Below are 9333 nucleotides of genomic sequence, written 5' to 3'. Positions count from 1 at the left end.
ACAAAAAAATCCTCATTTTGAGAGCTCTGGAAGCATTACAAATATTTTTGCATTAGCTTCCTCTTCTTGAGGTAGTTTGAAGTCTTGAAACAGAGCAAATTTACATATTTTTCTACACTGCCACTGAAGGGTAACAATCATAAGAGGCCTACAACAAAAATCCTCATCCTCTGATTCTCAGGCTATTATAATTTTTCCGTCAGATCAAACAAACAATGGGAAACACACATGAAAAGATGATAAGTCATACAAAAATTTAAAAACAAGCACAACAACCATAAAAATGAATCGGTATCATCACACTAACACTCTAAACTTTGCTAGACAAAAAAAGAATTTACTTGGTTTACCCAAGCTATAGACATTTTATAGAGTGCTCAAGAAATTAACAGCTTGTAACAACAGTGGAAAAATTTTTGGTGGGAGCAGAAAACTAACATCAACTCCTTCTGTGGCAAAGACTTCTTCCCAAATGCCAAGTCCACAAGAAGGGATGTGTGGCAAACCTTGCACACCAGCCCTCTCTCAGGCTGACAGCCTTTGCCCTTTGCTCAGGTTGACTTCAGAGGTGGAGGGATATTGGCAGATGCCTGCTCAAAGTAGGCCAAAGAGCCCTGAGGGATGTCGGCTGGCTTTTTGTGCTGCATGTTGATGTCCTTTAGCACCTGCTGCCAATGCCTCAGCTTTGTCAAATGCTTCTGGACCAGTGCATCTTAATGCTGTAATTTATTCCATAGTTCTGAGATATCCTCTTTGATAACTTGCTCTGGTTTCTGGACAGATAATTGCAATCTTTTTTTAGGAAAAACAAAACAAAACAAAACAAAGCAAACATTGTCTCTTTTGCAGTATCCAGAAACTTCTGGATACACTAATTAACACCAGTTCGAATTTCTTCCTGATCAGTGCCATTGACATAGTCCTGACTTATCAGAGAAACAAATTAAGCCTTGAAAGATGACTCCAAGTCATCCACCAAAGTACTATTAGAAGGGCTTGGAGCACCTGAGAAGTGAAGCCTAGCCTAGGAGGCCTGTCAGGGGTGGTCGGGCCCCTGGTGGCTGCCCAGAGAACATACTACCTAGTGGAGCCGCCTGTCTGGAATGACAGGGTCTTTATTTCCTCAAGTAAATTAGGTATAAATTCTAGGTATTGTCTAGTGTCCTTTCAGAAGTTCCTTTAGCATTTCTTCTTCTTCTTTTTTTTTTTTTTTGAGATGAGGTCTCACTGTGTTGCCCAAGCTGGTCTCTAACTCCTGAGCTTAAGCGATCCTCCCACTTCAGCCACCCAAAGTGCTGGGATTACAAGAGTGAGCCACGTGCCCGGCCAGTGTTTCTTTAGTGCAGGTTTGCTAGTGGCAAACTCTCAGTTTTTATTTATCTAGGACTGTCTTAATTACTCCTACGTTTTTTAATTATGGTTTTGCTACAAATAGGAATTTTGGTTTATAATTTTTCTTTCAGTGCTTTGATTATGTCAGCCCAATGTTTTGTGGCCTCTGTGGTTTCTGATGAGTTCATCTTACTGAGGATCACTTGTATGTGATGAGTGGTTGCTCTCTTGCTCCTTTCAAGATTCTCTCTTTTCTCTGGCTTTCAATAGTTTAATTATAATGTTTGTAGGTGTGGGTCTCTTTGAGCTTATTTTACTTGAAGTTTGTTGGCTTCTTGGATGCACAGATTAATGTTTTAAAACCAATTTGAAAAGCTTGGGGCCATTATTTATTCAAATATGTTTCTATTTCTTTCTCTTTTTTCTTTCCTCCTGGCCCTCCCATTATGCATATATTGCTATGCTTCCTGGTATCCCACATCACAGAGCAGGTCTCTGAGACTCTGCTCATTTTTCTTCATTCTTTTTTTTTTTATCACTATACCTCAGAATGGATAATTTTCATTGATCTCTCTCTTTCTTTTTTTAATTCCCAACTTTTATTTTAAGTTCCAGGGTACATGTGCAGGATGTGCTGGTTTGTTACATAGGGAAACATGTGCCATGGTGGTTTGATGCACAGATCAGCCCATCACCCAGGTATTAAGCCCAGCATCCATTAGCTGTTCTTCCTGATGCTCTCCCTACCCCCATTCCCCACCCTCCAACAGGCCCCGTTTTGTGGTGTTCTCCCCATGTGTCCATGTGTTCTCATCATTCAGTTTCCACTTATCAGTGAGAACACGCAGTATTTGGTTTTCTGTTTCTGCCTTAGTTTGCTAAGGATAATGTAATCGCACTTTATGTTCTTTGGTTGTTTCTTCTGCCTGCTCAAAACTGCTATTAGTTCCTCTAGTGATTATTTCCTGTCAGTTATTGTAATTTTTAAGCTCCAGAATTTCTATTTGGTTTCTTTTTATTATTCCTGTCTCTTTTTATTTTCTATTTGGTGAGACAATTTTCTCATATTTTCCTTTAATTCTTCAGGCATGTTTTCCTTTGGCTCTTTGAAAATATTTAAAATAGCCATTTTGAAGTCTACCTAGTAAGTCCAATGTCTGGATTTCCTCAGTGACAGCTTCTATTGGTTGCTTATTTTCCTGTGTGTGGGCCATACTTCCTTGTTTCTTTGCACATCTTCTAATTCTTTTGTTGAAAACTGGACATTTCAAAGAATACAATGTGACAACTCTGAAAATCAGTCCCTTACCCTCCCAGGGTTTCTTGTTGCTGCTTTAAGTAGCTGTTTAATTACTTATGAAGTAATGTTGTAAATTCTTTATCTTTGCATTTGTGGCCACTAAAGTCTCCACTTACTTAGCTTAGTGGTCAGATCATGATTAGACAGCATTTTTCTTAAATGCCTAGAACCAAGAAGTCTTCAAGTCTTCCAGTCATAGGGGCCCCGTATGTGTGTGTGTTGGGGCATGCCTTCAACACTCTACCAATCAGTTTACAACTCTGTTTTAGCCTTCACTTCCTGCTTGTGCAGAGCCTTATGTTCAGTCAGAGATGAACGATTACAGTCATTGTAAGTCTCTCCTGAGCTTCTGAAAAGCCCTACATGCATTTGTGACCTTTTAGATTCCCAAGAATATGTTGAAACTTTTCAAAACCCCTACAAGCATCTCATTCCTCAGCTTTTTCTTTTAAGCTTCCTGGTTAGTTTATTGTTTGCCTTAACTGCTATCCATCACTTCAGGCAACTGTGATGTTAAAACATTTGAGAAATGCCCCTCCACCATCTGGGTAGAAATGTTTAGCATTAGGAGAGTTTCAGTGAGTATCTTCCAAGGAGCCATTTGGTAGTGACTCCCATTTTTGAGTGAAGCTTTGAAAGATCTCTAGCTCTGCTCTACTTTCTCTAGTACTGGGAAGGCAGGCTGTTACTTTTCATGGTGGTGTGGAGCATGGAAACAGAGGAGAGGACTAGTGTTTTTATTGAGATGCAGCTGTTTTTCTTGACTAAACACTTCCCATGTGGCTAAAGCCATTGGTTAGTTTCCAGAGTACTGAAAAAGTTGATTTTAACAATTTTGGTTGGTTTTCACATCGCTTTTATGGAGGAGCAAAATTTCAGAGTTCCTTACTCCAACATTTTCACTGATGTTATCCCCTCATTATTTTTTGACACTTCATCTTATAATGGAAAATCATTTATTTTTAAAGCAGTGAATAAGTTACCTATTTGTGCTTCTTATTTGTTTGTTTTGGTAACCCAGCTGTGGGCTAGAATGTCTTTGTCAGTGAAAATCTTTATTTTAGAAGCCAAACACGATAAGCCATATTATTATTCTTTTCAATGTTCTCACTGAATAAGAAACAAAATTAAGAAAAATTTTAAAGTATGAATCACCATTTCTAGAACCATATACACAAAGAATCATAAATATACACAATGTTTTAAAGAAGGTAATTTATATAGTTAATAAAAGAAATTCTGCCGTGAAGAATTTAGATTCTATATAGTGCTGAAATTGCAACACATAAGCTATATTCCAGGTAAAAATTAAGACTGACACAACAATGAACCAAATTGTATTTCGCCTTTCTTTGAAGGTGCTATAAGTTTAGAATAATGTATCAACTTTCCCTAACTTGGACTTCTTTTTATTACTTTTTAAAGTTAATCTAAAACATACCAGTTTTGTTCTTGATCTGAGTTTTAGACTACTTCCACATTCTGTATATTCTTCCTAAAGGAAATTATAAAAACTTCTATGAAAATTTACCTGCAATAGGTTTATAAAGAAACTAATTAAAATGCAATTGAAATTTGAGTTATTTTTAACATAAACTATCTATGAATTTCTCACAAAGTGTTTACATAATGACATAATCATGAACAGATCAAAAGTGAGATGTGGGTTTGATTTCAAAATCTTGTATAGTTTGTCAGAATATGGAAATGTGTGTGTGTGTGTGTGTGTGTGTGTGTTTTAAAAGATGGCTTGCCTTATTTGGTATTTCGGCATACTTTCTATTTCCAATTAACAGTAAAGGAAGAGTTGGCTTAAAATCGATCAGATTAGTGGCATATGGGTGGGATTCTGGAAGCATCCAAATATTCACATGAAAAATAAATGCAAACCCTGGAGGGAAATATGCCTTCTTCCATGGAGAACTTGGCCACACCATGTCATAGCTAGAACCTGTGAGAGCCAAAATGTACAGGGTGCACTACATTTGTATCCTCTGTACTTTTAGCATTGCCATAACATGATTCTTTCTGTGTAAAATGGTGACAGGAATTCCACTGCCAATGTCTAGATATCAGATGATAATAGAAGCTCTGAAGACAATCCCTGAGTCTTTTATCCTCAGATTTTAGAGCCAGACATTGTCTTCATACGTCAGTTTGGGGAGTCTAGAATTTTTATTCTAGCCTATTTGGTAAATAGGTGTTTTACTTCATGGAAGAAACAGAGGAAGTGTTCTGATTATGATGGGTTAAAAAATCCAAAATGTACTGGGCCCTTCTGCATGCAAAGCAAGTCATTAAGTCATCATACAGTGAGTTAACATTCACAGCCATAGTCCTCCAGACACTTCAAGTATGAAGTAGACAGCATTGCCATGGTTACGCATAAAGGAAATCTGCACAAAGCAAGCCCATTGCATGGCATTATGTGCATACTGTGGGGTAGTGCAGAAGGCAATTAGGAGGCTGTATGTTGAGAGGATGTGGGAATATGAAAATATGCCTTGTCATAGAATTGTGCTGGCTTTCTAACTCAGTGTATGAGCTCTGATGCAGTTTCATTTCTTAATGGTTCAAGGCATAATTAAGCTGGATTCTGACTATACAGAGACTCAGAATCATTCGCTTATTCAAGTATCAAATATTAATTGAGTACCCACCATGTGCCAGGAATGGTTCATGGTGAAACCACTGGGCATTGAGAAAACAGCTGACAAAGCATTTCCCTCCCAGTGAATGCTATATTTAAAAGTTCTCTTCACATTACAAGAAGCAGGTTATGCAGGTGAAATTTGTAATCGAAGAATAATAGAATTCATTTATTAATGCATACTAGTATGTTGCTCCTCATCCACCCTGTCAACATGGACCGTGAAGAATGCATAGCATTTAGATAGATAGACGGGGAAAGCCTTTCTTATGAGAGGAACAGCACGAGTAAAGGCATAAAGGCAGGACTAAATAGAAAACAGTGAGGAACGCAGATTCCTTAAGACAAAATAAGTGGAAAGTCTCGTCTCTCTGATAAGTAAATGGGCTGTTTCTTGCAGGAATTTAAGTCGTTTAAATGAGAACTAAAATGCAACCATAAAATTGTCACATTCTACCAGTAGACCTCGTCTCCAGGAATGTAGTCCAACATTTTGATCAAACCAGACATTGTATATAAAAGGACTTTGGGCTGGGTGCAGTGGCTCATGCCTGTAATCCTAGCACTTTGGGAGAACGAGGAGGGCAGATCACTTAGGGTCAGGAGTTTGAGACCAGCCTGGCCAATATGATGAAACCCCGTCTCTACTAAAAATACAAAAATTAGCCAGACATGATGTTGTGCACCTGTAATCCCAGCTACTCAGGAAGCTGAGGCAGGAGAATGGCTTGAACCTGGGATGCAGAGGCTGCAGTGAGCCGAGATTGTGCCACTGCACTCCAGCCTGGGCGACAAAGTGAGACTCCATTAAAAAAAAAAAATAGCTCTTTGGAATTTTTAAGTGCTCTTACAAATGTCTTATTTATTCTTATCTTCCTTACCTAGCCCATCAGAGGAAGCAAAAATGAGAGCAGGAAGAAAACTGGTGTGTTGACCACTATTTGTCTGTATCTTCTTGAATCTGGAATATCTTCTGAAGTGTTTTTTTCTTCTCTTTTCTTCTTTTATTTTTTCCTTTTCTTTTCCTATCTATTTATTCATTCAACAGATATTTAATGAGTACCCTTTTTTTTGGTCAGGTATGTTCTCTATGCTAGGGATATGGCAGTAAACAAAATAGACAAAAATTCCTGCCTTTGTGCAGCTTACATAGTAGTAAGGGGAGAAAAATACTTTATTAGATGATGATACATGCTATGGAGATAAATTCAGCAGGGAAGAGAGTAGAAATTGTGTATGTGGGGCGGGGAGGGGAGCTTTAACTTTGATGAGTTGACCTCATTGAGGTGACATTTCAGCAAAAATGTGAAGAAGTGATCCATTTAGATATCTGGAAGAAGAGTGTTCTAGGCAGAGGGAACAGTTAGTGCAAAGGCCCTGAGGCAAGGTTATGCCTGGCAAGTTCAAGGAACAGCAGATTGGGCAATGTACCTAGTAAGAGCAGAAGTAAGAGAGGGAGAGAGTTGAAGGGAAAGAGTTGTATTCTGTGTGTGTGTGTGTATGTGTGCATGTGTGTAAGCTTTGTTTTGTTGGAAAGGGGTGCAGATGGTATAGGGCCTTACATGCTTTTACTCTGAGTGAGATGGGAAGCCACTGTTCATTCTGGTTTTGACATGGGTCTGTTTGCTAATGCAACCCACAAAAAAGATTAACAGGCTGTAAATGCTAATAAGATAAACAGAAATATTAATACATCAGTGATGTGGGGGGAATATGGAGCTTTGATTTGAAATCAGTGCATTAATATCTATTTGAAACCTGTAAAAATAAGAGGAAGGACCCTGATCTACTACTTTGTGATAAATCTATCCATCTCTCAACTCTACCAAAGACAGAATGGTATCTGGTGGATATTCATGACTGACTATCTATGACTTTTCTAAATGTAAAGGGATGTAGGAGGAGACCACTAGCATGGTTCCTCCTCAAGAGTTTCCATAAATTTCTTCATCCCCCTTTACTCCCTGCTCTATTACTAGTCTGGTGATCTAAAAACTTTGCCTCTCCCGTATACAAGGCATGCAGACTCCACAAGAGAAGGGGCCTTGTCTATTCACACAAGGTATTTCAGAGGCACAAACAATCCTTGACCAAAGGACTTTGTTGGGCGAATTTAGAAAATAAAAGGGTAACTTCTCAAATATAATAGTTGAGAATCCCTCATCCATGGGGAGTCATATTTTAATGTACCTTCAGGATGCCTTCTTTCATCAATAAATGACTACTGAACAGTAGTGGTGTACGGAGGGTTGGGTGGTGGAAAGCAATATGATCTGGATGCAAGCAGTAATGGAGTGTATTGTCTGTTGAGAATACAACAACAATAAAATCAACTACAACAAACCTATTTTTATTATTGCCATGAGCCAGTAAGTCTAAACTATATCAGTAATAATATAATCCTCCTGCCCAATATTTTGAGTCCTAAACAATAATGTGAAATTATTGATGAGTTTTTTTATTGTGATAAAATATAGGAAGGAGGAGCCAAGATGGTCAACTAGACACAGCCAGGAGGAACATCTCCTAGCGAGAGACCAGGACATCAGGAACACTGACACACACGCTGAGCAGATATTCAGAGGGAAGGCATTGAGAGTGGACAGAAGTTCGCAGATTTGGCCTGAAGGGGGAGGAAGCTGGGAAGGCTGCACATTGCTGCTAAGTGCCAGAATTCCTTCCTGGGTCCCAGTGACCCCTGGGGAAGGGATGAGTTGAACAGGTGGGAAATGGCTTGCTTTTGCCATGGACGACTTCTGGAATTCTAGCAGCAGAAAACCCCAAAAGACACACGGACTCTTGAGCTCACAGGAAGAGCTGCTTAGGGAGGTGGCAGGGGCAGGACTCCAGCCTGAGTGGAGCCCAGAGCATTTGGTGCAAGAACATCTGCAGCGGAGCATGACCAGGAACACCCCTCCCCCAAGTTTCTCTGTGCTCCTCTAGGTGACTTTAGCCTTAGGGTGACGGCCAGACCTGGGCAGAGCTGGGCGGTCTTGCCTGAGTGCCCCACCATCTGCTGGCCTCTCCTGGGACCCCAGTCTGGCCACACCCACTTGCAGCCACATGCCCAACCAGAGTGCTTCCCAGGGGCCCTCATCCTAGCTTCTTTGCTGGAAGACCATGACTGACCATTGGAGAACGCCAGCAGACCAGCCCCCACTGACACGTACCAGCCCACACACAGGATCCCTGCACCTTGGCCTGCCCTTAGTGCTTTGCCAGCACGCACTCACCCATGGCCTCCCACCACTTTGCCAGCATGTACCTCTCTGCACCACCACTGCCAGTGCAAGCACACCACAATGTCCCCCTGCCTGCTGACACACAGGCACCCCACCAAACCATCACTGCCAGCACAAATGCACACACAAACACTGGCAACCCCACCCTGATCATGCCACAGCTGCCACCCATGTGAACACCCACACAGATGCCAGCAACCCCACTCCCACCAGCACCCCACCCCTGCTGCTGCTACTGCTACAGCAAGTGTGTGCAAGAACAATGCCCTGCTCTCCCCAGTGCCCTGCACCAGCTGAAGTGCATGAACCCTACCATGCTACCATGGCTACTGGCACACACAAGTGAGCATGGATCCTGCTGCCACCACCCAGACAAAGTGCTTTGGCTGGCACCACCTACAGTGTTATGGCCAGTGGACCAGGAACACCTTGGCCCCTCTGGCACAGCAGGTTCCTAACCTCAAGGGGCTAGAGAACAAAGCCAAGGGCCTCAAACCAGACCCCTAGAGTTAGAGCATGCATATAACGGGTGCTGATCTGAGACTTGGCCTCCTAAATCTTCTAGAAATGAAGTCAGTTAGCTGAACCCACCTTATACCACAACAAAATCCCCAAGGACATCAAAGAAGATAAAAGCAAAAAACCCCATCCAAAGGACAGCAATTTCAGAGACTGAAGGAACATCAGCCCACACAGTTGAGAAAGAACCACCAAAAGAACTCTGGCAGCTCAAAAATCCAGAGTGTCTTCTTACCTTCAAATGACCACACTAGCCCCCCAGCAATGGTTCTTAACCAGGCTGAAATGAT

At 41.0% G+C, this 9333-nt stretch overlaps 1 pseudogene; it reads right to left on the bottom strand.

Moving 5' to 3' along the window:
* Window positions 1–525: 525 nt before the first annotated feature.
* On the bottom strand, window positions 526–5009 carry LOC100592904 (annotated as a pseudogene).
* Window positions 5010–9333: the final 4324 nt, after the last annotated feature.

The sequence above is a fragment of the Nomascus leucogenys genome, chromosome X, assembly GCF_006542625.1.
Source record: "Nomascus leucogenys isolate Asia chromosome X, Asia_NLE_v1, whole genome shotgun sequence".
In the NCBI taxonomy this organism is placed as follows: domain Eukaryota; kingdom Metazoa; phylum Chordata; class Mammalia; order Primates; family Hylobatidae; genus Nomascus; species Nomascus leucogenys.
Note: the sequence above shows the minus strand (reverse complement) of the source record. Positions and strands in the feature narration are given on the sequence as shown.